The sequence below is a fragment of the Phascolarctos cinereus genome, unplaced genomic scaffold (genome assembly GCF_003287225.1).
Source record: "Phascolarctos cinereus isolate Bilbo 61053 unplaced genomic scaffold, phaCin_HiC Scaffold_726;HRSCAF=1367, whole genome shotgun sequence".
Taxonomy (NCBI): Eukaryota; Metazoa; Chordata; class Mammalia; order Diprotodontia; family Phascolarctidae; genus Phascolarctos; species Phascolarctos cinereus.
The window spans coordinates 142,778,232-142,804,458 of NW_027556098.1; the positions used below are offsets into that span (position 1 = coordinate 142,778,232).

Consider the following 26,227-nt stretch of genomic DNA (forward strand, 5'->3'; position numbering starts at 1 on the left):
GATCCCAGAAGTAATTTGTGGCATCCTGGAGCTGATCCTCTGTATGAGTTGTCTATACCTGAATAGAAATCAAAAATGGAATTCTAATAGTCTCACAGGCAAATGTGATGTTTGATTTAAGAATTTGTCCCAAGTTTGTTAAGTTATTATGGCAGTGTGGGTATATGGAAAGAAGATTGAATTAGGAGTCAGAAGTTTGTTGTTATTGTTGTTTTAGTCATTTTTTAGTCATATCCAAATCTCTATGACCCTATGTGGGGTTTTCTTGGCAAAGATTCTGGAGTGGTTTGCCATTTCCTTCTCTAGCTCATTTTACAGATGAGGAAATTGAGGCCAACAGGGTTAAACGACTTGCCCAGGGTCACACAGCTAGTAAGTGTCTGAGGCCAGATTTGATCTCAGAAAAAGGGGGCAGCTAGATGGCACAGTGGATAGAGCACCAGCCCTGAAGTCAGGAGGACCTCAGTTCAAATCAGGCCTCAGGCCAAACACTTGACATTTACTAGATATGTGATCCTGGGCAAGTCACTTAATCCCAATTGCCTAAAAAAAAGAAAAGAAAAGGTCTCCAGCCACAGCATTCTATCCATTGTACCACCTAGCAGCCCCTAGGAGCCAGAGGAGCAGAGTTCAAACACCAGCTCTGCTGGCTTTTTGACCTTGGGCAGGTCAATCAGGGCCTGCTCCTTCCCCTTTCTAAAAAGAAAAAGTGAGACTTAGATGATTCATTCAACCAGCAAGAATTTATTAATCATCTACTAAGTGAGAAGCACTGGCCTGTGTCCTTGGGAAATGTAAGTATAAACAATGTAACAATCACTACTCTGGCAATGAGGGGGAGATAACAAGTACATATAAAAATGTATACAGTGAAGTCAAGTCAACAAGCATTTACGTGCCAGGTACTGACTGTACTAAGCACCAGAGGTACAAAGAAAAGCAAAACAGCCCTGCCTTGAAGAAGCTCACAGTCTAAGATGGAGAGACAATATGCAAACAGATATGTTCAAACGGGATATATACAAGGTAAATTGGAGATCATCTCAGAGGGAAAGCACTAATATTAAGGAGGACTGGGAAAGGCTTCTTGAGGAAGGTAGGCCTTTAGTGGAAACTACAAGGAAGCCAAGGAAACCAGAGCTCTAGACATAGGGGGCAACCAGTAAAAACACTAGGAGTCAGGAGACAGATTGCCCTGTGGGAGAAAAAGCACAAAATCCCAGGGAGAAAAGAATGTCAAGGAGAAGAGGGTGATCATCAGTGCCAAAGCTGCAAAAAGGTCAAGGAAGGGTGAGGATTGAGAAAATGGCCCTAGATTTGGCAATTAAGTGATCACTGGTAACTTTGGAGAAAACAGGTCCAACTGAATGATGAGACTGGAAGTCAGAGTTAAAGAGGGTGAGAAGAAAGGAAATGAAGGCACTGATTATAGATGGCTTTCTGAAACAGTTTAGCCATGAAATGGAGGAGAGTTATAAGATGATTGCTATCAGAAACAGACTGATCAAGTGAGGGTTTTTTGAGGATTGGGGAGACACAGGTATGCTTATAGATAGTAGGGAAGTAGCCTGTGGATAGGAAGAGAGTGAAGTTTACTTAGAATGGGGATAATAGAGGAGACAGGATGGGATGGGATCACTTACTGCACATAGGTGGATTAACTTTGGCTAAGAGAAGGGCTAGCTTTTCGTGTGAGACGGGTGAAAGGCATCTGAGTAATATGAGTTGAAGATAAGGAGATAAGAGGGAGCTCTCAACAAATGTCCTAGATTTTTTTCAGTGAAATATGAGGCAAGGTGAGAGGAGAAGGTTGAGAGAAGAAGGAGCCACGGAAAACTTGGTAAAGCCAATCTAATGAATGGGATAGTGAATTGATTAGGGAGGGATAAAAGGATTGCCTTACTGCCACAGGGACCCAGTTAAGATAATGTAGCATAAATAGATTATGTAGCAGAAATGTAGCAAGCACAGTCAGCATAGTTTTGTAATTTTCTCCAGCTTCTTTCAGCAGCACATGAGAAGAAACTAATGCATTGGAAGGTAAGAGGGATATAAGGTTAAGGCTTCCAGGGAAAAATTGGCAATTGAAGGGGGCAAGGGATTCAAGAGAAGATAACATAAAGTTGAACTGGTTCATCAAGGAGTCAAGATGGAGAATAAAGGAAAGTCTAATCGGTACAGGGGTGATGGCTTGGGAAATAACTGAGGGGAAGAGGGATTGAAGGTCACAGTAAGGATAAAGAATATGGCTAGGGGTTACATGGCAGAGGGAGAGATGGAATAACAACAAATTGTGATCAGTTAAGAATTTCAGAGTTCTGAACACCTCTGGGGTGATGGCAAGATTAAGGATATGATCCTCTGTGTGTGGCTGTAGGGTCATGAAAGAGTTGGTCATACGAAATGAGTAAATGGAAGAACCAAGACATTAGCATGTTTGAGGGGGTTATCAATATGTGTGTTGAAATCACCTTACACGAGGACAGAAATTGAGATGGAGAGAAAGATCATGATACAAGCACTGGCTAAATAAAAAGTTAATCAATAACATGTGTGTATACAAAGTAGTTGAATACAGGCAGCATGGGAGGGGTGGCACAAGCAGCTGGGAGTTTCAGGAAAATGTCCACGCAAAAGACGGTGCCTGAGCTGACTCTTATAAGAAGAGAGGGACTGTGAGGCAAAAGTAAGGAGGGAATGAATTTCAGATACTAGGGCATTTCTCTTTGAGGGTTCCTGGAGAGATATGGAGAATCCTCCATACCTGCTAGATCTGCTGAGAGGGGGTCAAATAATTTGAGGACCTAAGGTAAAAAGAAAATGATTTCTTTTTTTTTTTTTAGTGAGGCAATTGGGGTTAAGTGACTTGCCCAGAGTCACACAGCTAGGAAGTATTATGTGTCTGAGGCCAGATTTGAAATCAGGTCCTCCTAAATCCAGGGCTGGTGCTCTATTCACTGTGCCACCTAGCTGCCCCAAGGAAAATGATTTCTTAGCATGCCAAGGAAGACTACTCACTGCTATGAAGCAGCTTCAACTTCCTATGGTATAGATTTGGTTTTTATAACTTTTTAGGTCCACAGCCTATAGCAACATTCTGCAGTAATTTAGAATAGATAAGTAATACTTTTCACAAAAAAAAAAAGAGGTAGAGAAAGGAGGAATCCCCAAGAGAAAAAGGGGGAGTGAGGCAGGGCGTTCCAGGGGGAATATTTGCTATACAAGCTAGCAAAGTTTGTCATCAGAATGAAAAAATATTCCCTGTTCAAGTGCAGGAAACAAAAGGAGGTGACCTAATATTGTTGTGTCATTTCAGTCATATTGGGGTTTTCTTAAGAGATACTGGAGTGGTTTGCCATTTCCTTCTCCAGCTCATTTTACAGAGGAGGAAACTGAGGCCAACAGGGTGAAGTGACTTGCCCAGGGTCTCACAGTGTCTGAGGCCAGATTTGAAATCAGGAAATAAGTCTTCCTCACTTCAGGCCAGGTACTCTATCCATTGTGCCACCTAGCTGCCCAGACCAAATACTTTTGCAATTGTTAAAGAAGTCCAGTTGATCTAAGACAGCAAGATTGAGATAACCCTGTAGATAAAGTTTGCAGGTGTCTCTTATCCAAGGATAACAAATAGCTTTTGCAAAAGTAGATGAGACCATCTGCTTTAACCTGTCCTTACACAATTTGTTCTATTATATTTCTCCTTCACAGACATGGTTATTGATGGCCAATGAAGAGGCACAGAAGACTAGAAGACCAGATGAATGTCCTGGGGGAGGATTACTGAGAGAGTCAGTTTGGCTGGATCAAAGAGCTCTGGAGAGGGTGTCATGTCCAGTGAGGCTAGGAAGGTAGGTTGGGGCCAGGTTGTGAAAAGCTTTAAAAACTAGGCGGAGTAGTTTATATTATTAAGGGCCTGCTATGTCAAAGCACTGTGCTAGGCACTTCCAGGGATACCTTTCAGTTCTAACAATCTATGATCTCAGTGGTTCCTCTGCCCCACCCCCTCTCCCCCTGCTAACTTAGAAAAGCCCAGCTGAGCTTTCAGACCCATAAATATTTCCCGGCAGCCTGGAGCAAGCCCCTGAAGGGAAATGTGAATAGGCTGTTACTTATCCCCAGAGAGACTGAGATAATGAAGTTGTTCTCATTTATGGTGATCTCTCTGAAATCCATGCCCCTCCAAGAAGGCCACCATATAATACTGTTATTGCTATTACTTAGTGAACCTGAGAAGGGGGTTATATTTTTATTGCCCAGTTTCCTTCCTGCTTCTGACCTTCAGCTCTAGCTGCTCACCTTGCCCACCACATCACCCCCTCCAGCTGCTGCCTTTCTGAAATCAGAAGCAGTTGGCAGTTTCCTAAGGAGATTGATGGAGTGGAAAGGGGAGGGAGTAGTGGCCCACACCTCCACCTGTGGTTTGGCCTAGCTCTCTGGCAGCCCAGCTTCCTTTCTCAGCCTCTGTACTGGGCTTGTGATATTTATGATTCAATCAACTTCTATGAACCATTAAGCTAACTCTGAACGTCAGTCACTGAACCTGGCCTGGAAGGGAGCAAATTTGAAAGTTACTGATTTGAAGATATCCGTTGAAGGTAATACTAGCAGTTCTCTATTCCATGTGTGACTCCTCTACCTCTCCCATCTCAAACTCAACGTGTCCCAAATAAAAATTATCTTTCCCCAGACTTGTATGGTCTGATGCTGAGTGAAGTGCAGAACCAAGAGAACATTGTACACCATAACAGCCGCATTGTGAAATGACTAATATTGATAAATTTAACCCTTCTCAGCAATGTAAGGATCTAAGACATCTCCAGAGACGTCATGAGGGAAAATGCTATCCACATTCAAAGAAAGAACTATGGAAGTTGAACTGCTATTTTTTTTCTCTTCTGTTGAGTTTTGTTTCCTCTTTCTGATGATTCCTCCTATTGGTTTTAATTTTTACTTACAACATCACTAATGTGAAAATATGTTTAATAGGAATATAAATGTATAGCCTATATCAGCTTGTGTGCCATCTTGGGAAGGGTGGTGGGGAAGAAGAGGGAGAAAAATTTTAAACTCAAAAGCATATGGAAGTGATTGTTGATAAATCATAATAAATTAATAAAGTAAAATAAAAAAAAGAAATAGCGGGGGAAAAAAGAAAAAAATTATCTTTCCCCCAAACACCACCCTTATTCCAGACCACCCTATTTCTATTGAAGTCATAATAATCCTTCCACTTACTCCATCCTTGACTCCCCACCCTCACTCACTCCTTTACCTCCACCAGTACCTTCTGCCTACTCTCACACAGTCACTACTACCCCAATTCAGGCCTTAACTACCTCTCATTTGGACTGTTGAAATACCAATATTATCCTCCCTGGCTTCCATCTCTTCCCCATCCTAATCCATCCTCCCCAGAGATGCCAAATCAGCATTCTTAAAACACAAATGTGACTAGGTCACTTTCTGACTCAAAAATCTCCAGTGGCTTCCTCTTGCTTCTAGAATAAAATGCAAACTCCTTGGCCCAGTGTTTAAGCCTTTCACCATCTGGACCCAACTTACCTTTATAGACATTTCTTATTACTCCCCTTCATGCTCTCTACATTCCAGCCAAACTAGCCTGGTGTTCAACATGACATCTCCCATCTCTATGACTTTGCACAGGCTATTCCCCCATAGCCTAGAACACAACCCTTGCTCCCCTCTGCCTCTTAGAAGCTCCAGTTTTGTTCAAGGATAAGCTCAGAGACTTTCTTGACCTTCTTATTTGTAAGCTCACAATCTTCCTGGAATAACTTTATATTTATTTACCTGTGTGCCTTTTGTATCCCACCAAACAGAATATAAAGCTCAAGAATGGTGGATAAGAGCACTAGCCTCAGAGTCAGATCTAAGTTCAAATACCTTTTCAGACATTTAATAGCTGTGTGCTTCTGAGCAAGACATTTAATAACTTTTCTGGGCCTCAATTTTGTTATGGGAGAAATATGTCCAGAGTTCATGTGGTAAGCAACTGCTGCCAAAACATATTTATCACAATGCAGAAATTATGGAGGTAAAAACCTAAATTTCATTATGTTCAAGCACGGGTTCAAGCCTCAGAGAAAACCATAAACCTGAACAATCATTAGAATTCTAACAAGGCCTCATATACAAAATTATGTCAGAGTGACAGAAATAATTCTTTTGCATATGGCAATCTTGTACATTCCTCTTAGACCATAGAAGTTAAATAAAAGATAGATCCATAACCCCATGCTTCCTTCAATGTCATAAAAGTTGAATAAACTTAGTTAAACTGAGTCATAATGATGAGGTATGGGCCCAAGAATTTGGGTCCCATTTGTCTATGGGCCCCGGAAAACCCTTAAACTCACTGTGGTCTCAGATGGTTACCTGAGGCTATATTCCACTCAATGGCTTTTCCTTATGGACTCTCCCTATCTCCCTTTGAAAACCTAATGAAGCCCTAGTATATTTCCCACCTTTAATCTTATCCAGACCCCATTCAAACCTCTTCCTTCCAGTTCCCTTCATTATCTATTCCCATTGTCTATTCAACCTACCAGACATTCCAACTGGAATTCTCCCAAAACTCACCCCAGCTTCAGGATCTTTCTCCCAGCCCCTCCTCCAAACACCCAAAATTATTTGAGTGTATATAAGATCCACCCTGACCCCCATCTAAATGCTGAGATTTCCTCATGTCCACTCGCCCTTATGGGGGTCACTAATGTTCAGATTCCCTAAGAGTCTGGCCCATATGGTTTATCTCTAATAAAACTCTGTCTCTAGCTGAAAGAAGATTTGGGTTGAATTCTTTCAGGCAGGACCCACAGCATGTCATGATGTCAGGGTCCCAGCTCCCCGAGAATCCAAACCTCATCAATACTCTCATACACAATCTAACCTAGTTAAAAAGATTTTATGGGTAAACTAAGACAGATTACAAATTGAACTACATTTAGAAGGTTCACAAATAGGCTTATTGAAGAGAAAGATTTACATGTCAACAAAGAGTCCTTGACAACTTCTTATCTAAAGAATGTTTAAGACATCAAGTAAATTTTCACAACCCATGGCACAGGTTTCAATTAGTTTAACAACCTCTCTCAACTGGGAGAAATAACCTTCCCTTAAACTCATTATTCCATGAGTCAAGTTTTGGTCAGATGAGGTTAATATTAACAGAAAACGGGCTTTTAGTTAGCTAAAAGTTGCAGGAGGAAAGGCTCTGAGCCCCAAATAATAAAAATTATTAAAAGGAAATCAAAACCCAAAAATTCCTTTCACACTTTCCTTATCTGTAAAATGAGGGGGGTTGGACTTACTGGCCTCTAAGGTCCCACCCAGCTTTACAGTCTATCACTATTTCATTTTTTTATCATTGTATCTCTTCATTATTAACTTACTAAGTGCCCCACACTTAGTAGGTGATGAGGATGGGATCTAGACCCCAAAAAGGAAAAACCCTGGACTTTCTCACATGGCCAAATCTCTGGCATTCACCTGAGGCTATAATCCCATCAACTGGCCTTTCATTGTGGCTATGCACAATCTCCCAATTCTCTGTTACCCTTAACCTAGCCTAGCCCTCCATTGTCTTACCTCCCTATGGGGGCCCCCCCCAGCCACTTCCCTACCCTTAATCTTAGCTTGGCTCCATTCTCCCTTGGCCATGTGGTCCAAGTCCCTGGCATTCTATACTTGGCCACTCCTAGATCTCTCCCACAGTCTTTCTGTATATATGGTCCATCTTGTCTCCATTAAGGTGCTCAGATTCTTAAAATCTAGCCAATTGCTCAGTAATGTTCAGATTCCTTAAGAGTTTGGCCAATATGGCGGATGTTCTAATAAACCTTGTCTTTGGCTAAAAGAAGTCTTCGGTCAAATTCATTTGGGCAAGGACCCATGTGTCATGATTTGGGGGTCTCAGCACCCCTAAACCCTTACATCTCAATAGTAGGTACTTCATAAATGTTGAATTCAATTTAACTGAGTTGCATTTGTTGAACTGGAATTTGCCTAATGTCTGTTGATAAGGACACTTCTGGCTGAGGTCACTTGGTACTTGCACTTTAGAATTTGGATTTTGTTTTCTCTTTTTTTCCTTTTGCTTTTTTGGGAAGTGGGTAAGAGGCAAAGGTGTTGAAAGATTCATACTACAAGCCTTCTTTTGGCTGTGGATAGAAATGCAACCCTGGAAATATTACCCACAGAGTTTGAAGCCAGAATGGCATCACAGCTACTCCTTGGAAACAAATGCTGTTTCTTGTGTATTTCATGCTAAGTAGAATAAGAGGAAGAAGTCAAAGGAAAAGGCTTCAGAAAAAACGTGTGACTCCTGATCAGCCATTGAGGCAAGAGAATACATGCTAGCTAACCACTAAGAGCAAGCTAAACCCCACAAGATGGTGTTTAACTGTGTGATGGGGGCTCAAAATCCTGTAGGAGGTCAAGAGAGAAGAGCTGAACTCTGCTGGCGTCCTCAGAGAAGACTTCATGAAGGAAGCAAACTCCTATATCTAGCTAAATTCATCCCCAGCTTATTCATCCTACATTTAGGATCACAGTGGGTAGGTTGAGCTATTCTTCCCGTTGCTGGCAACATTCCTTCCTCTAACAAGACCATCTCCTATTTCCTGTTTCTAATCCACTATATGCTAGGAATCTATATAAACTGACTAGTTTAAATTATATGTAAAAGAAGAGTAAATAGACTCCAAGTGAGGACTTTTTTTCAACGTGAATAAAGAAGTACATGAGCTCTAGGACATCTATTTTTGGCTGCTTAGAGGACTTTGGGATTTTTTTTGCTTGCTTCCTGGTTTTTTTCTGTATTCAACATAGCTGAGATTACTATTTAAAAAAACCTCTGAATAAGTAAGGAGTTACTGCATTAACATATCTAAAGTGCTTTGTAAACTTTAAAAGCCCTGATACAGTGGACGGGGTAAAGAGTGTGGAGTCAGGAAGTCCTGAGTTCAAATTCAGCCTCTGGTACTGACTAGCTATGTGACCCTGGGCAAGTCACTTAACATCTGCTTGCCTATGTTTCCCTATCTGTAAAATGGGGATTAAAAGAGCAGCTACCTCCCAGGGTTGTTGTGATGATCAAATGAGATAATATGTGTAAAGTGCTTAGCATGGTGCCTGGCATTTTGTGAGCAACAAATAAATGTTAATAATTGTTATTGTTATGTTTGCTATTATTATTACTTTAGTTTTGTTTGATTAGCCCAATGATACTTTGAGCCTATGTTTCATTTTTTATTATCCTCAGTAATAAAAAAAAAACAATAACTAGATGGTGCAGTAGATAGAGTGTTGGACTTGGAGTCAAGAAGATGAGTTCAAAGTTAGCCTCAGATATTTATTAGCTCTGTGACCCTGTGACTTCTGTCTCTTGGTTTCCTTATCTGTATAATGGGAATAATAATAGCACCTACCTCTCAGAATTGATTTTAAAATGAGATAATGCTTGTAAAGTGCTTTGCAAATCTTAAAGCACTATATAAATGCTATTATTATTAACAATGGTGACAATTAATTAATAGCAAATTTTAATTGCAACTTTTCTTCCAATTAAGAATGGATTCAATTTTTCAAAACCATCAAAAGCCATTTGAAGTCAAACCTAGTAAAGAAAGTAAATAATAACCAAGCTTAGTTCTCAAAGAAATGCAAATTCCTCTGAGAAAGTCTTAGAGGTAAAGCTGAGGGCTCACTATTTTAGAATTGGAAAAGACCTTAAAAGTCATCTGGTTCAATGCCCTGATTTTACCTAGGAGAGGGTGAAGTGACTTGTCCCACATCACACAAGCAAGAAGTAACAGAGCTCAGAGTCAAACCTCAGTGCTGCGCTCCCAAATCCAGAGTGTTCTCCACCAAAGAACAAATGAGTTTTTCTGCTTCTTTTCCTCCAGGCAGCAGAACACTCGGTGCCCAGTTAGGGAGACAATGGAAGACAGAAAGAGGAAGCTGGTATGCTTCTAGAGGAGACAAGAGACAAACCTCACTTCAATTTTACCTAGGCTCGCTGCAGCTTTGGAACAGGGATTCAGCAGCTATAGGGTGTGTAAAATCAAGGTCTGTAGTAAATTGAAGAAGAAGAAATTAAGATGATCAATAAAAGAGTTTAATGAAACATAAATAGGTTCAAGAAAGGTTTAGATAAATTCATGGTTGATCCATAATAGGCTGTTAAAAGAACATTTCTCACTGTATGAGACTGAACTCAGGGGAAGATGACAATGCCCTCCCATAACATATCCTTTCATTGCATTATGAGAGTGAGACTCCTGGCCCAGAGCAACAAAAAGCGTGACCCAAGGGGTACAATCCTCCTATTCCAGTTTAATTGGGTGTCCAGGGCCAGGAATAGGTTGCCCTTTCCCAGCATGCCAAGGGGAAACAAAAACTTAAAGTGACTAGAGGAAGCTGGCCTTGGGAGAGAAATCCTTGGTCCCTGGTGCTTCCTTTGAATTATGACAGATTTTTAGTAGAAAGGGCAGGTATGTAGTGAAGTAGATAGAGCACTGGGCCTGGAATCAGAAAGACTCATCTTCCTGAGTTCAAATCCAGCCTCAGACACTTACTAGCTGTGTGACCCTGGGCAAGTCACTTAACCCTGTTGGCCTCAGTTTCCTCTTCTATAAAATGAGCTGGAGAAAGAAATGGCAAACCACTTCAGTATCTTTGCCAAGAAAACCCCAAATGGAGTCACAAAGAGTTGAACACAACTGAAAAAATGCCTGAACAACAACAAAAGCTTCAGCAGGAAATGCAAGGCAGTAAGGAGGGAGAGACTTGATGGACTTTCAATGAGAGAAAGTGGGTGCATCCTCGAGGTGACCATTCTATAGGTCCCAATGGCAGATGGAGCTCAGGGGTGTGTTTATTGTTTCAATTTTTTTTTCATTCTATTCTGTCACCAGGCCTCTAATAGTGCTAACAACATGTAAATAAGACATAAGTTGTTTGAATAAATTAAACACATTAGAGCTTTTTGAGGTTTGGGGGTGAGGCATTTTGGGTAAAGTGACATGCACAGGGTCACACATATTAGAAGCTTTTGAAGCCCATTCATCCTACACATCAATAAATCAGGTCTCTCCTAGCCCCCAGGTAGACTTGGGACTCTATCAGATGACAGAATTCAGAGAATTTCAAAATCAACAGGAATCCAGGACATGGTAAAATAGAATCAGAGGAGATAGGTTCAAATTCAACCTCTGAAAGCAACTACCTACCTATGTGACCATGGGTAAAATCATTTAGTCTCTCTGGACCTCAATTTTCTTGCATAAAAATGAAGGAGTTTTTTATTTGGTCAGAGGGATAGATTTCAAGGAGATGATAAACTCATATAGGGAAAAGTAGTATTTTTATTTTCACTACCCAATAACTGAAATTTAACATACTCCATGATTTTGAACTCCAAAATTCCCCTTTTCAGATGTCAAGCTCCCTCCCTTCTATCTCTCCCTCTGTTTCATTCCTCCTAAACTTAATCTTTGCTCTCACCTCAGACTGCCGTCCCTTCATTACTCCATTTTTCCAGTGCATCAATCCTGCTCTAGCCCTATTTCTATTCCTTCACAATTTCAGTTCTACATTTAACCAGTTCAACTATTATGTTATCACTCTTGACTCTCTTGCCTTCTTGTGCTTCTAACCATTCATGTCCTTCCAATCTTCAACCCTGAATCACACTCATCATGTGTCTTCTCCATTGCTATTCACATGTCACTGAATGCAGAGGATATCACACAACCACTACAAATCAATATTATCTAATTTTAACTGGGCCCTCACTGCTACACAACAATCTTTCCATTTCTCCTTAACTGACTCTCTATAATACTACATTTTATTATGTCATTGTAGCAAGCCTCTTCTCTTCAATATAGACAACCAACACCATTCCCACCTTGTCATTTTAAGTAGGTATTTTTTCCTATCGCTTACTGAAAAAAATTGGGACCATCCACCACCTATTTCTTCATCTCTACTTCACTCCCCATAATTCCTCTATATCTACAGAGAAGCAATATGGCTAAATGGACAGAGTATTGGACTTAGAGTCAGGAGATCTGGGTTGAAATCAAGCTTCATATACTTCCTATGTGATCATGAGCAAGCCAATTAACTTCTTAGACCTTTAGTTTCCTCATCTGTAAAATGAAGGTATTTCATTTTAAAATTTTTAAATGGAGGCAGCTAGGTGGGACAATGGACCTGAAGTACCAAAGACTTGAGTTCAAATTTGGCCTCAGTTACTTTCTTACTGGCTATTTGACTCTAGGCAAGTAACTTACCTCAGCCTCAGTTTCCTCATCTGTAAAATGGGGGTAATAACAGCACCTACTTCTTTAGGGTTGTAAGGATAAAATGAGATAATATTTGTAAAGTATTTTGTAAACCGTAATGTGCTAAATAAATGCTACCTTTTATTACTCTTATTTTTAAAACAGAGGTAATGATATTTGAACCAAAGGCAACCTGGTATCTTGCATATAGTGCTAAGCTTGAAGTAATGAAGACCTGAGCTCAAGTCCTATCTCTGATTCTTATTAGCAGTGCAACTGTGGGTAAATTATTTGAGTTCTACCTGCCTGAGGCAATCACTCAGGATTTATCCATGAGAGGCAGCATGATATGGTAAATAGGACACTAGACTTGGAGACAGGGAAATGTGGGTTCAAATCCTCCCTCAGATACTTAGAAGCTATGTCACCTTGTGATATAAGTAAGCTAAAAAAAAAAGCTGGGCCTCAGTTTCCCCATCTATAAAATGAGCAAGTGGAACTCAATGGCCCTTCAGGTGGTTAGTCCTGTGCCTGCTTAACAAATGCTTGTTGACTTTCAGCTCTAAATCTACAATCCTATAATCCTAAATTTTGTAAGAGTTGTGAGCTGCATTGGTACCACTTTTCAGACCTTAAAGCACTATATATATGTGTTATTATTTATTATCTTCACTCATTTTCTTCTCTTTTATTCCAGTCTTCTTACCAATGTCAGCCCTTCTACTACTTGTGCCCTTGAACCCAACTCCTCCAAGAGCTTTCCTCTGTCTCATCTTCAATTATTCCTGAGCCTCCTGACTCCTCTCCTAATGCCTATAACCTTGCTTAGATCTACTTTTCCTTAAGAAAAATTTCATAAGACCCTGCCATTCCCTCAAATTACTTCAACCTTCACTGCCAAACTCCTAGAAAAAAATCTATTACCTGCCTTCACTTCCCCTCCTCCCTCTACAACCCCATGAGATCTGGCTGGGACTGAAATTGCTTTCCAGGTTTTCTAATGATATCTCAGATATTCATCCTTTCTCAGTCTTTATCCTCTTGGGATCTCTTTGAAGTTTTTGTACTGTTGACCATGCTCCTTCTTTGGCCTCTGAGATAATGCTCTCTCCTGGCTTCCTTTCCCATCATTTCCTTTCCCTTTAGCAGGAATGTCTCCCATGGCTGTGTCCTAGACCATCTTCTTTTCTCTCTCCATGTACTCTCATTGGTGATTTCATCTGATCCCATCGGATCATTTGTCTCTACATAAATTATTCCCAAGACCTAATATCTCTCTTATGTAGCAGTTGCACACAGTAGTGGTCTAGTAGGTATATCCACTTGGATTTCCCAATCAGTTTCTCAAAATCAGCAAGTCCAAAGTAGAAATGAGTTGTTGTTTTTCAGTCATTTTCAGTTGTGTCCAACTCTTCATGACCCCACTTGGGGTTTTCTTGGCAAAGATACTGGAGTTTTTTGCCATTTTCTTCTCCAGCTCATTTTACAGATGAGGAAACTGAGGCAAACAGTGTTAAATGATTTGCCCAAGGCCACAGAGTAAGTAAGTGTCTGAGGCCACATTTAAACTCAGGAAGATGAGTCTTCCTGACTCCAGACCCGGTGCTCTATCCACTGCACTACCTATCTGCCCTAGATATGATTATCTTCCTCTAAACTCCCTCCTCCAAACTTCCCTATTTCTGTTGAGTACATCACCATCCTCCCAGTCACCCACCCAGGTTTGTAAACTCAGTCATCTTTGATGTTACTCTCCCCCACCTCCATAACCAATCAGTTGACTAGTCTTATCAAGTCTTCTTCTAAAGCATCTCTAGCCTCTGTCCCTTCCTCCCTAATCATATAGCTATTACCCTAGTTCAGGCCTTTATCACTCAGTGACCTCCCTGCTTTCAATGTCTCCTCTCTAATACATCCTCCACACAGCTGCCAAAATTATCTTCCTCAGATACAGGTCTGACCATGTCAATCCATGTTCAAAAACATTCCATGGCTCCTCATTGTCTCTGGGAGAAAACTCCTCAGTCTGGCACTTAAGGCTATCCACAATCTGGCTCTAAGCTACTTTTCCAGTCTTATTTTATACTATTACCCTTCACAAACTCCACATTCAAACCAAACTGGACACCCTAAACTTGGTTCCCCAACCTCCATTCATTTGCACAGTCCATCCTCCACTCCGGAAATGCACTCCTTCATTCCCCCTACTCAGAATCTCTGTCTCCCTTTAAACCTCAGCTTCTCCTTGTGAAGCCTTCTTTGACCCTTAGCAGTTGTTCTCACTCTTCAAATAACTTAGTATTATACATATTTGCTTATTTGTTGTGTCATCCATCCCCTCTCCCATGTAAGTTCTTTCAGGACAAGTACTGTTTTATTTGGAAAGGGGGTGTCTTTTGGCGTCCCCAAATAAAGCACAGTCCCATGCACATAAAAGGTACTTAATATACTCATTAAATTTAATTAACTTATAGTTATCTGTATCTCTCATCTCCTACTAGATAATAATATTCATGAGGGCAGGAACTTATATTTTATCAATACTTTGTATCTCCCCTAGTACCTGGCACAGTATTCTGCACCCTGTGGGCTCTTCATAAATGTCTGTTACGTTGAGCTGCATTTATTCCCTTCTGTCCCACTGTAGTTACTAGCTTTAAACATCCTTAGAAATAAAGAGAGTAAGTGCTATGAACTCACAAGATAAGATAAGGGCTCAAAAATAGCACTGGAATTAAAAGCAGAAGACCTGAGTCCTACCACTTGTTAGTTTTTCAACCTTGGAAAAGTCATAAAGTTTCTCTAAAACTCAGTTTCCTTATCTGCAAAATAGGGATAAGAATGAAAACAATCTCACAGAGTTGTCGCATAGATGAATCTGTAGGTTTTTGTGACATGGTTCTCTCAATGATCCTCCTTTTCCATCACCTTTGCTGTATGTTTATGCCCGTTAATTCTGGGTGTCCTCTAATGTTCTGTCCTGGGCCCTTTTCTCTTCTTCCTCTATATTATCTCACTTGGTGATCTCATCAGCTCCCATGGATTCAATTATCACCACTTTGCAGATAATTGTCAGATTTATTGGTCCAGCCCTAACCTCTCTCCTGACCTTCAGTCTCTTATCTCCAACTGCCTTTTGGGCATCTTGCCACAGACATCTTAAACTCAACACGTCTGAAACGGAATTTGTTATCATTCCCCCCAAACCCTCTCCTCTCCCTGACTTTCCTATTACTGTTAAGGGATCTACCATCTGCCTGGTCACCCAGGCTTACAACCTATGGTCATCCTTGACCCCTTTCTCTCACCCCACCCCCATGCCCAATCAATTTCCAAGTCCTGTTATTTCTACCTTGATAACATCTCTTTTATATACCTCTTCTCTCCTCTAGCATTGCCACCACCCTAGCATAGCCCATCATCACTTCATGCCTACACTACTGAAAAAGCTTAATGATTCTTCCCCTTGCCTCCAGTCTCTTCACACTCGATTCTATCCTCCATTCAGCTGTCAAATTCATCTTCCTAAAGTGCACATCTGACCATGTCACTCTCCTCGTCAGTAAACTCCAGTGACTCCTAATTGCCTCCAGGATCAAATATAAAATCCTCTATTTGGCTTTTAAAGTTTTTCATGACCTGGCCCCTTCCTACCTACCTCTCCAGTCTGTACATCTTATTCTCCTTCCTATAGGAAAAGATCCAGTGGCACTGGCCTCCTTGTAGTTCTTCTCACAGAATACTCATCTCCTGACTTCTGGGATTTTCACTGGTTGTTTCCCTACCCCCCCCATCCCCACTCCATCCCTGCCTGGACCACTCTCCCTCCTTATCTCTGCCTCCTGACTTCCCTGGCTTCCTTAAAGTCTCAGCTAAAGTTCTATGTTCAACAAGAAGTCTTTCCCACTCCTCCTCAATCTTAGTGCCTGAGATTATCTCCAATTCACCCTGTACATAACCTGTGAGCTCCTTGAGAGCAGAGGCTATTTTCTTCCTTTTCTTTGCATTCCCAGAGAACATTTAGTGCAGTCCCTGACACATAGTAGGTGCTTAATAAATTCTAGATGAAAAAATATGTACAAATCACTTGTAACTCAAAAGTACTATACAAAGCTAGGCTCTTATCATTGTGATCCCTGCCATTGACCTAACCCTGTGGCTATGGGTAAGCCACTTAAAACCTCTCACTACTTTGATTTCCCCTTCTATGATAAGGATTTAATACTTGCTCATATGAGGATTAATGACAACATTTCTACATTGCTTGAAATCACTGGACTTACAGGTACCACATAAATAAGAATGCTTATTTTTATAAGCAGGGGAAACGGGGTAGGAAGATGTTGGCTTCCTAGAAAAGAGGGGATCTGAGTTAGACCCAACAACATGGGTAATATTATTATAACAGTGGCTACGACATGGAGTATTCATAGGGACAAATCTTGTCTCTGGTTCCTTCTGGTAATGTGTGTTCTGGCTGATGCACTTCCTATGGAAAACAGACCCAGGCCACTTCTAGGAATACAAGAATCTGGTGCTTTTGGATAATACAACAAACACTGACTGGTTCCTTGATGCCTGTAGGCCCCCTCCCCCACCACCCCAGGCAGCAAAAGGGAGAGCTGTGCCAATGCTATGTCATAGGGGACTGAACACTGAAAGATCTCCACTCAGATCTCAAAAGAAGTGGCTCCCTCCTCCGGGTTCTCTTTCTCTTCCCATATCTGGAAGTAGTTCATGTTTCTCTCGCTCTCTCTCTCTCTGTCTGTCTCTCTGTCTCTGTCTGTCTCTCTGTCTCTCTCCATCTCTCTCTCTCTCTCTCTCTCTCTCTCTCTCTCTCTCTCTCTCTCTCTCTCTCTCTCTCTCTCTCTCTCTCTCTTTTTCCCCCATTGTTCATACATGACAACTACAGCACTACAGCAGAGGCTTAGTTAGATGAGCTCAAGCCTGGGCCTCTGGCTACGCTTCTACTTTGTGTATCTTCTCCCGAACCTAGGTAACCAAACAATAATCTTGAGATGGACATTTCCAGCCTTGGAGGCAACCCTATGACTTTGAAAGATTGAGAGCTCTTGGTCCCTTAGTTGGTGACAACTATACTACAGGAAATGTCCCCTAGAGCTGCTCCAGCACTTCTTGAAGGAGAATATGACCACTGATGGGGAAGACATCCACTCCCAGGCCTTACTTGACAGAAAAATGGGCCTTGAAGAATGTCAGAGGTAGCACTGACCCCACATTTTACTTCAGGCTCACTGTTGGGATGAAATGAGGCACTTACAAGTCATTGAACAGTTAATAAAAGGTTTACTCTGTCCTAACACAGCGAGGATATGTAGTAGTGTTGAGGTCAAGAGGTTGAAAGATCCCTCAAAAACCGGAGTATAGGATGGGGTCGTCTGGAATGAATTCACAAACTCAAGCATTCTTTAAGTCAAGATAGCAAAGATTTATTGTTATGCCATGCAGCAGGCAGGGGTCCTTAAGGAATTCTGCCATGGTGGACAGAGCTCCCTAGGAAACTTGCAACCTAACAGGAATAATGCTAAAGCATAGGAGGGCATCTAGGTGGCACAGTGGCTAGAGCACCAGCCTGAAGTCAGGAGGACCTGAGTTCAAATTCATCCTCAGACCAAACACTTAACACTTACTAGCTGTGTGACCCTGGGCAAGTCACTTAACCCCAATTGCCTAAAATTTTTTTTTAAAAATTAAATAAAATTAAAGTTAAAGCTTATATGGGAAAAGTTGTGGATTATGTGCCAAGCATGCTAATTAGGGGATAACATACAACTACATCATTCACTACTGGAAACCATGGGGGGGGGAGAGAAAGTTCCTAAAGGGTATAGTTTTTGTCTGAAACAAGATAGTTTTGGGAATTGACATCTATAGCTTGACCTCTGGATTGTATACGGTAACTGTGGGCATCAGTACTTCATAGTTCTGCTGGTACAAGATAGTCCTGTCCATATAAGGGAAATTCTACAGAGGTCAGCTTGTTCTTGTAACAGGGAGAGATAGTTTGCCTCATTGGGACCAGCTATGAGTCACTGCCAGAGATAGGGTCTTTGGGCTGGAGGGAAACTGTTAAGGATAATGTTTCTGAGGCTAGGAAGAAATATGATCTTGGAAGTGGGGTCCAAGTACAAACACTCCATCAGTAGCACTTCCCTTCTCTTTATGTACCACCCTACCCCACCCCCATCTCCATATGGAAACATCTAGTCATCAGAGCAAGATATAGTGAGGGGCTCTCATGGTCTTCAGAAATCTACCAAGTCTGAGGGACCCCAACTACTCATGGCTGGAACTGTTTCTGTGACCAAGCAACTGCATCAAGGAAACCAGAATCAATCAGGCCCCAAAGACATCTTTGTCTCCTTTTAGGGAAAACTAATCCCTAAGGATTAGGGGAGGAGGAAACACCTTATTCTACTGACGTTGGTGGGGGGGGCTTGGGGGAGAAGCTTCGTCAGGAAAATGTTATCCTGTCAAAAAGGAGATTGTACAAGGCCTAGTTGAAAGTGAAACATCAATTCAATAGTTTTATAAAACATTTCATGTTTAGATGTTGTTAAGCATCAGACTCCTGAGACAGGATACCAGTAATTTTAGGTTCTGATTAGTGAAGTCTTCTTTATTTCTAGCATGGAAATACATATAAACAGTTCTCTACCTCCCCCTCCATTTTCTATTATTATTATTTCTGACAGCAATAAAATGAGCATTCTCATATTCAAAGTGGAACAGAAAAAAAAGATTGTACATGAAACTGATGGGGGCGGGGCCCAAGCCAAGATCTTCACCCCTTGCCCCAAAGGGAATCTGACTCCCATTTGCTTACAGACCCCAGCTCCTTACCTCCCTTTGGAAACCTTAGCCTTCAACTTTTGGCCTTACTCAGATGCCTTCCAGCTCCCTCCATTACAGGCCCCATAAAACACTTAAACTCCCCTTATCTCCCTTTGACCCATGCCTTCCTGTTCCCTCCATTAGCTATTCCCATTGTCCATTCAATCTCTCAGACCTCCCCAATTAGAATCCTTACCTAAACCCTTTTCCCAGCACCCCTCCTCTGGCCACCCAAAGTGATTTTATTGTGTTTAAGATCCACCCTGGCCCCCTTGCAGAGGCTGAGAATCTCAAGTTCAAAAGGTTGAGACTTTCTCATGCCCACCTGTCCTTATGGGTGTCACTTGGCCTATGCGATTTATCACTAACAAACTTTTCCTCTGGCTGAAGAAGATTTGAGTTGAATTCATTCAGCAGGGCCCGGTATGGTGACCTTGGGGTGTCCCCCAGCAGCACCCCAAAAGTCCTAGACCTCTTCAAAACTGAATTTCTGTTCTGTACAACTGGCTTTTCCTTTTAAATAAACAATAAATTCAGCATGTAACTTTAAAAGTTCATATTTCTTTACGGCCTTTCTTCTGTTCATTTTTTAAAAGATGCTTCAATGACTCTCCCTCCCCCTTCCTTTTCAGTTTAGAGCCCTCTTGATCAGATCCACAAGACTCCAGGCAAAAAGATTTTTACCAGTCTCATTAGTTATATCTCATCCCTGTTTCAAGGTCCGTCATTCCTAGATTTTTAAGGAGTGGTCTACACATCTAAATCCTGTTCTCAGATTTCTTGACTGGCTGTTTACTTCCCAAATCTTTTTCTTCAGGTTCTCTTATTGTTAACACTATCCTTAAGGTCTTCAGTTCTTCCCTTCTCCAAAGCAGAAGGTGGTAATGGGGTACCCTCCTCTGCTTGGAACATCTTCCACCCTGCTCTCTATGCACAGTACTCAACTCAGTGGGCCTGGGTTAAATGTTTTCTCCCTTCATAGCAAGAATGTTTAACCTAGAATCTGTGACCTTTTTGTTTTTTTAATATAACTGCAATTCAAACATAATTTCCTTCCTTTGTAACCCTATATATTTTATTTTATTCATTTAAAAACATTATTCTAAGAAGGGGGGAACAGGCTTCATCAGCCTGCCAAAGGAGTCTGACACAAAAAAGGTTAAAGAGCCCCTGTTCTGAAGTGACCCCAGAAGCATCTGTGCTCAGTTTGGACTCCATAGAATACAATGCCCCTGTCTAGGGTCACCTGAAATCTCCTCCTCACACTGATTAACTCAGCTTTGGATACTCAGCACCTTCTCAATTCCCTTCTGATTGGAGGGCTGGAAGATGGAACTCTAAAGTCCTCCCAAAGCTTTTCTTTATAGATGACTGGAATATGAACTTTCCAGTTCACTCTCCACTTTCCATCTGCAGCTCTACTTGGTTTGAACTCCACATACATGCAAGGTACCCCAACATGCTCCCTTGCTTCAAAGTTTCTTTTTGTATGGTATCTTCCCCCATTAAATCATAAGCTCCTTGAGGGCAAGGACTGTCTTTCTTTTTCTTATTTGTATCCCCAGCACTTGCCCCAGTGCCTGGCACATAATAAGTGCTTAATAAACACTTATTGAATTGCATTAAATCTAGACCCAAATTCATACACTTGATTAAGCCCTAAGATATCCTGGCCTCTAAAGAGAATGGTCAGGCTCTTTTTTTTTTCTCAAATTAGCTTTACAGCCCCATATCACAGCCCTAGGGAGAATTAATTCAATTTGAGGTTTGGCTCATGTCTAAGGTCTCCCAAGAAGGAAGAAAGGTACTCAATGTACAATTTAGGCATGATATAGTATGGAGGGCTTCAATTACCCATACATCTGCTGGAGCTCCCTTCCTGCCAAAAGTAGAGTAGCTAATCCTTTATTGACTTGCCTTAGCCATAATCCTTCAAAATGTGGAGGTACTGACAAGGGGAACTGCTATTCTAGACCTCTTTCTGACCAAAAAGAAGGAACTGATTGCTGAAATAAAAACGATGGGAGCATGGGGGGAAATGACTGTTCCAACTCAGAATTCAGGGTAGAGTAGAAAAAGAAAGCCAGAAACAATGTTATGCACATCCTACATTTCAAGAAAGCAAATTTCAAAGAGCTGAGAGAAAGGATAGAAAAGATGCCATAGTTTAAAATTCCACAGTGAACTAATCAGCCTAGGAGGGATAGAAAGCTCTGAAAGATCAAATTCTGAAGACAAAAACAGAAATAATTCTTATATGAAGGAAAAAAGGAGAGAGCTGTCTAAAGAGACCAGTATGGCTCCACTGAGAACTCATTGACCAATTTCAATTGTAAAAAGATTTGTATAGAAGATAGGAGCCAGGACAGGTAGCTGGGGATGCATAAGAAACAATAACATAACCTGTAAGAAGAATGTCAGGAGCACTAAGGAGCTTGGCAATGGATGCTAACTAAGGGCAACAAAATGGGCTTTTTGAGTTTTGCTGGAGACAAGAGGAAGATCAAAGAAGAGCTTCTAAGGGAAAATAGTTAGAAAGCAGGGTGAGTCAACTCTTATTTTTCTTTTCTCTTCCAAGGAGAACAAAATTTGAACTAGAAAGGATGGAAGAACAATAGTTAAAGGAGAATTGAAATCAATCAATGAGGAAAAGGTGTGACAACACCTAGATGTCCCCAGTGAGTTCAAGTCAACAAGCTTGGATGAATTTCATCCCAGGGTTCTAAAAGAACTGACATGTAATTGCTGAACTGCTGTCAATGATCTTTAGCATTTAGAACATGAAAGGTGAGCCAGAAAGGGGAAAAAAGGAAATGTTCTGATTTTCAAAAATTGAAAGTAGGTAGAATATGAAACCATGGGTCTTAACTTTGATTCCTGGCAAAATTCTAGAACACACAACAAAAGGCGTAACTAGTGAACATCTTGAGAAGCAAGAGGTGATCACAAAGAAGTATCACAACTTCATCAAGGAGAAGTCATGCCAAAAAGGCAGCATGACATAGTAGTTAGCTTTGGAGTCAAAAAGACCTGGATTCAGTCTGCCTCTACAATATACTGCTGTGTGACAGTAGGCAAGGATTTAACCTCTCAGCATCCCCAAGCAACTCTCTTAGAATATAAATTGAAGAAAAGTTGCTGATCGGCATTGGTAGACAGACCTTCATACTCAGGAATTCCCTATCTCAATGAAGTTCGTTAGAGATCCAGACCAAAAAAGTAATTAATTCAGGAATTGTTAGTTATTCCAGATTAACCCCATTTCCTTTTCTGACAAGGTAATTAAACTAGTAGGATAATATAGGAAGAGGAACAATGTAGATATTAACAAACCGAGATTTTTCTTTTTTTAATTTTTAATTAATTTATTTTGAATTATTGACAATTACTTCCATAAGCTTTTGAGTTTTAAATTTTTCTCCCCCTCTTTCTCCACCTCCCTCCCCAAGATGGTGCACAATCTGATATAGGCTATAAATATTTATTCCTATTAAACATATTTTCACATTAGTGATGTTGTAGATAAGAATTAGACCCATAGGAGGAACCACTAGAAAGAGGAAACAAAACACAACAGAAGAAAAAAATAGCAAATAATATGCTTCTATCTGCATTCAAACTCCATAGTTATTTCTTTAGATTTTTAACAGAGTATTTGACTCATGCTATTGCTATGGGAAAGGTAAGAGATGTTTAATCTCCTTGAAGGTAGGATATTTTCACTTCTGTCTTTCTGTCCCTAGCACCTAGCATGGTATCTTGAAAATAGTAGGTGCTTCATAAAGGTTGCTTGAATTGGATTTATTGAATTGCATGATCAGTAGATTCAGAACTGGTGTGTTTATTTATTTTGTGTTTATTGAGTTTCATCTTATTAGATTTGGTCCATTGTTTAGACTGTGGAGTTCTTTTGGGATTCCAGCTCTATCATTCTACACACTAACTCTTCTTCCCACTTTATGTTACCTGCAATTTTAACAAGTGTGCTTTCTATGCACAAAATTTTACTTTTGGATCTAAATAATAAGCTTCAAAAGCAGAGAATGGGGAAGGCATGGCTAATGACAGATTAGAGGGAAATTATCTTAGAGTTTTAATGGATTGCAAGCTCAATATGAGTCAACAATATGACATGACAGGCCAAAAAAAGCTAATGCTGTACTACATAGCATTGAGTAATGTATTGCCCAGAACAAAGAAGGGAACAGGATGGTAAGAGTATAGATCCAGAGCTGGAAGGGACCTCAGAGAACATCTAGTTCAACCTCCCATTTTATATATGAAGAAACTGAGGCCCAGGTTCAGTGACTTGGCCAAAGTCATACAAGTAACATGCATCAGAAGCAAGATTCAAATGAAAGTCCTTTGACTTTAGAGCCAGTTCTCATTCTACTATGCCATGCTGCCTCCAAAGGAGGGCAACCAGGGTAGCAAAGGGATTCAAGATCATGCTATACAAGGATGTGTTGAAGGAACTCCCACCCATCATACTGGCAATGTTGACAAAATAGGAAGATAGCAATTGTCAGTTGGATAGGAGGAGTATAGATACTAATGTAATTTGGGTGGAACTATGAATTGGTCCAACCATTCTGGAAAAAAATAATAATAATTATAGATATTTTTGTAATGCTTGAAGGTTTGCAAAGCTCTTTTCAGATGTTAGGTCATTTGAGCCTCACAACAACCCTGGGAGGTAGATGCCATTATTATCTTCATTTTATAAATAAGGAGACAGAGGCTGAAAGATGCTAAGTGATTTGCCCAGGGTCATACAGCTAGTAAGTGTAGGATTTGAACTCAGATCATCCTGCCTCCAAGTCCACAACTATATCCACTGATCACAGCTGCATGTATAAGGGAGAAAGGATCAAGAAAAGCTTCATGGAAGAAATTACATACTGCCCTGCATTAGAAAAAAATATTTTTGTGTTTGCAGAAGTCTTATCTCCACAACCAAGATTTAGTTTGTGAATTCTTTCAGGGCAGGACTCTGCCTTCCTTGTACCTACCAACAGCCTAATATAGTGCCTGGTAGGTAGTAGACACTCAAAATGCACTCACTTGTTTCTTCAAATGGAGCAATCCTGTTAAGTAGGCAGCACAGGTATTATTATTGCCATTTTCTACACATGTATAATGAAGTTCAGAGCATTTAAATGACTTACTAAAGAATCCACATCCAGGCGGTGACGGTATCAAGATGAGAAACTGACTCCTAACACTCTTTCCCTTATATTATACTGCCTCATCTTCTTAACTCCTGTCTCCTTGGCATGTCTACATATACTCCTTGGCATTACTTCTAACTATGGGCAGCTCATGGCTCAAAATTGGAAATATGTTGGCCCAGTCCAGCCAATCCCTTCAGGCAGAGCTGTTTATTTATCTTTTATTTTCTAAAAACTTCCATCCATCCTCCTCAGGGGCAAAGCCATTTAAAACCAAGCCTCCCAATTAATTGATGCTAACCCAATAGGGAAGGCACTGTATCATCTACTGATTTCAACTTTCCAGTGCTTGATGGGTTCTAAAAATCTCTTAAACCAGGAAAAATGCTTCTAAAATGTCAAAATCCCCCTGCCACTTTTGCCCACATCTCTCCCACCTTATAGACACAGCATGATGAATCTTGTAATGGCAAGGAGTAGCAGGAGCTTAAACAATTTAATTCAATTCAACAAACATTTATGAAACTCTTCCTCCACATAGGGCATGATACTACACTCTGGGCCTACAAAGGTAGGTATGACAGACTGTTTTTGAGGAGTTTACTATTGCATGGGAACATGTAGGCAAATAACTTATACGAGGAAGTGTAAAATAAGTGCATAGAAGAGATCAGTCAAAGTGTTCAGGGAAATTTGTGGAGGGAAATTAGACTTGATTGAACCAATTAAAGAAGGCTTTGTGGAGAAGGTGTCATCTGAAATGAGCCTTGAATAAACAAAAGCCCTTAAAAAGACCCAAAATGTGGATATCCACTCCACATATGGAACACTGTGTGAACAAAGACACAATGACAGGAGGGAGAGCTGTGAATTGATCCAATCATTCTGGGAAAAGTAATTTGGAATTATGTTTTTAAAAAGTGACTAAAATGTCCATGTCTTTTGACCCAGAGATATCACCACTGGGCATATATCCCAAGGAGGTAAAAAACAGAAATAACCTATGAAAGCCCAAATATTCATAACAGTATGTTTTATGCTAACAAAGATATAGAAACAAAGTAGATGTCCATCTATCTGGAAATGGCTAAACAAATTCCAATACATGGATGTAATGGAATATAACCATGTCACTAGAAATGACAAATATCAAGAATTCAGGGAAGCATGAGAAAACTTTAGGAACAGATGAAGAGTAAGTAAAACCAGGAGGGCAATATAAATGGTAAGAACGAAAAACAAAAATGAGCCTTGTGTGATACTGATGATCAGGCTTGACCCTAGAGAAGAAATGAGAAAATTTGCCTCCCTTCCTTCCTTCTTTGTAGACATGGAAGAGTATGACTGTTTCCTGTTGCTTATATTTTCAGACTCTGTTGATGTGTAAGTTTTCCTGAATTGCTTCTCTTTTCTCATTTTTATTCTTAGATACAAAGAATGGATTGCTGGGATGGAAAAGGTGAAAGGATGTCTTCAGAAATGAAGAGGACATAAAAGCAAAGGATATCAATAAAAATTATCTTTAAAAACAATAGAATATAAGGTCCAGAAGATATACAGGAAAAGTAGGGTGGAGTGAGGGTTAGAGCTAACATAAATGAGTACAAAGATGTAGGGACCAGTATCCCGAGAAGGGAGCTTTAGCCTATGCAGCTTACAGTTCAAAATCACAAGGATTCTGAGTGAAACCACAGAACAGCAGACTGTTACAACCTTCACTACAGGAAAGGTTGATTTGATTAGCAGTCTCTGATCAGGGGTGGAAATTTGCTTGGGAACACATCTGGTGCCATGTGAAATGGCAAGTGCCCAATCATGCCTAGTCAAGACAGGGTCAATAATTAGTGTAGCCTGGGATTAACTAGTTATGGAAAAGTGAAGATGTTTTAG

General features: G+C 40.6%; 1 long non-coding RNA gene across 2 annotated transcripts; it reads left to right on the forward strand.

Annotated features, from left to right (window-relative positions):
- The first annotated feature begins 938 nt into the window (after window positions 1–938).
- On the forward strand, window positions 939–25,842 carry LOC110192100 (uncharacterized). 2 transcript variants are annotated; one of them, XR_013482711.1, is made up of 3 exons: window positions 939–1,026; window positions 3,709–3,848; window positions 25,766–25,842. It is a non-coding gene; the product is annotated as an uncharacterized LOC110192100 (long non-coding RNA). The 2 variants fall into 2 exon arrangements; XR_002320093.1 differs by lacking the exon at window positions 939–1,026 and adding an exon at window positions 2,599–2,686.
- Window positions 25,843–26,227: the final 385 nt, after the last annotated feature.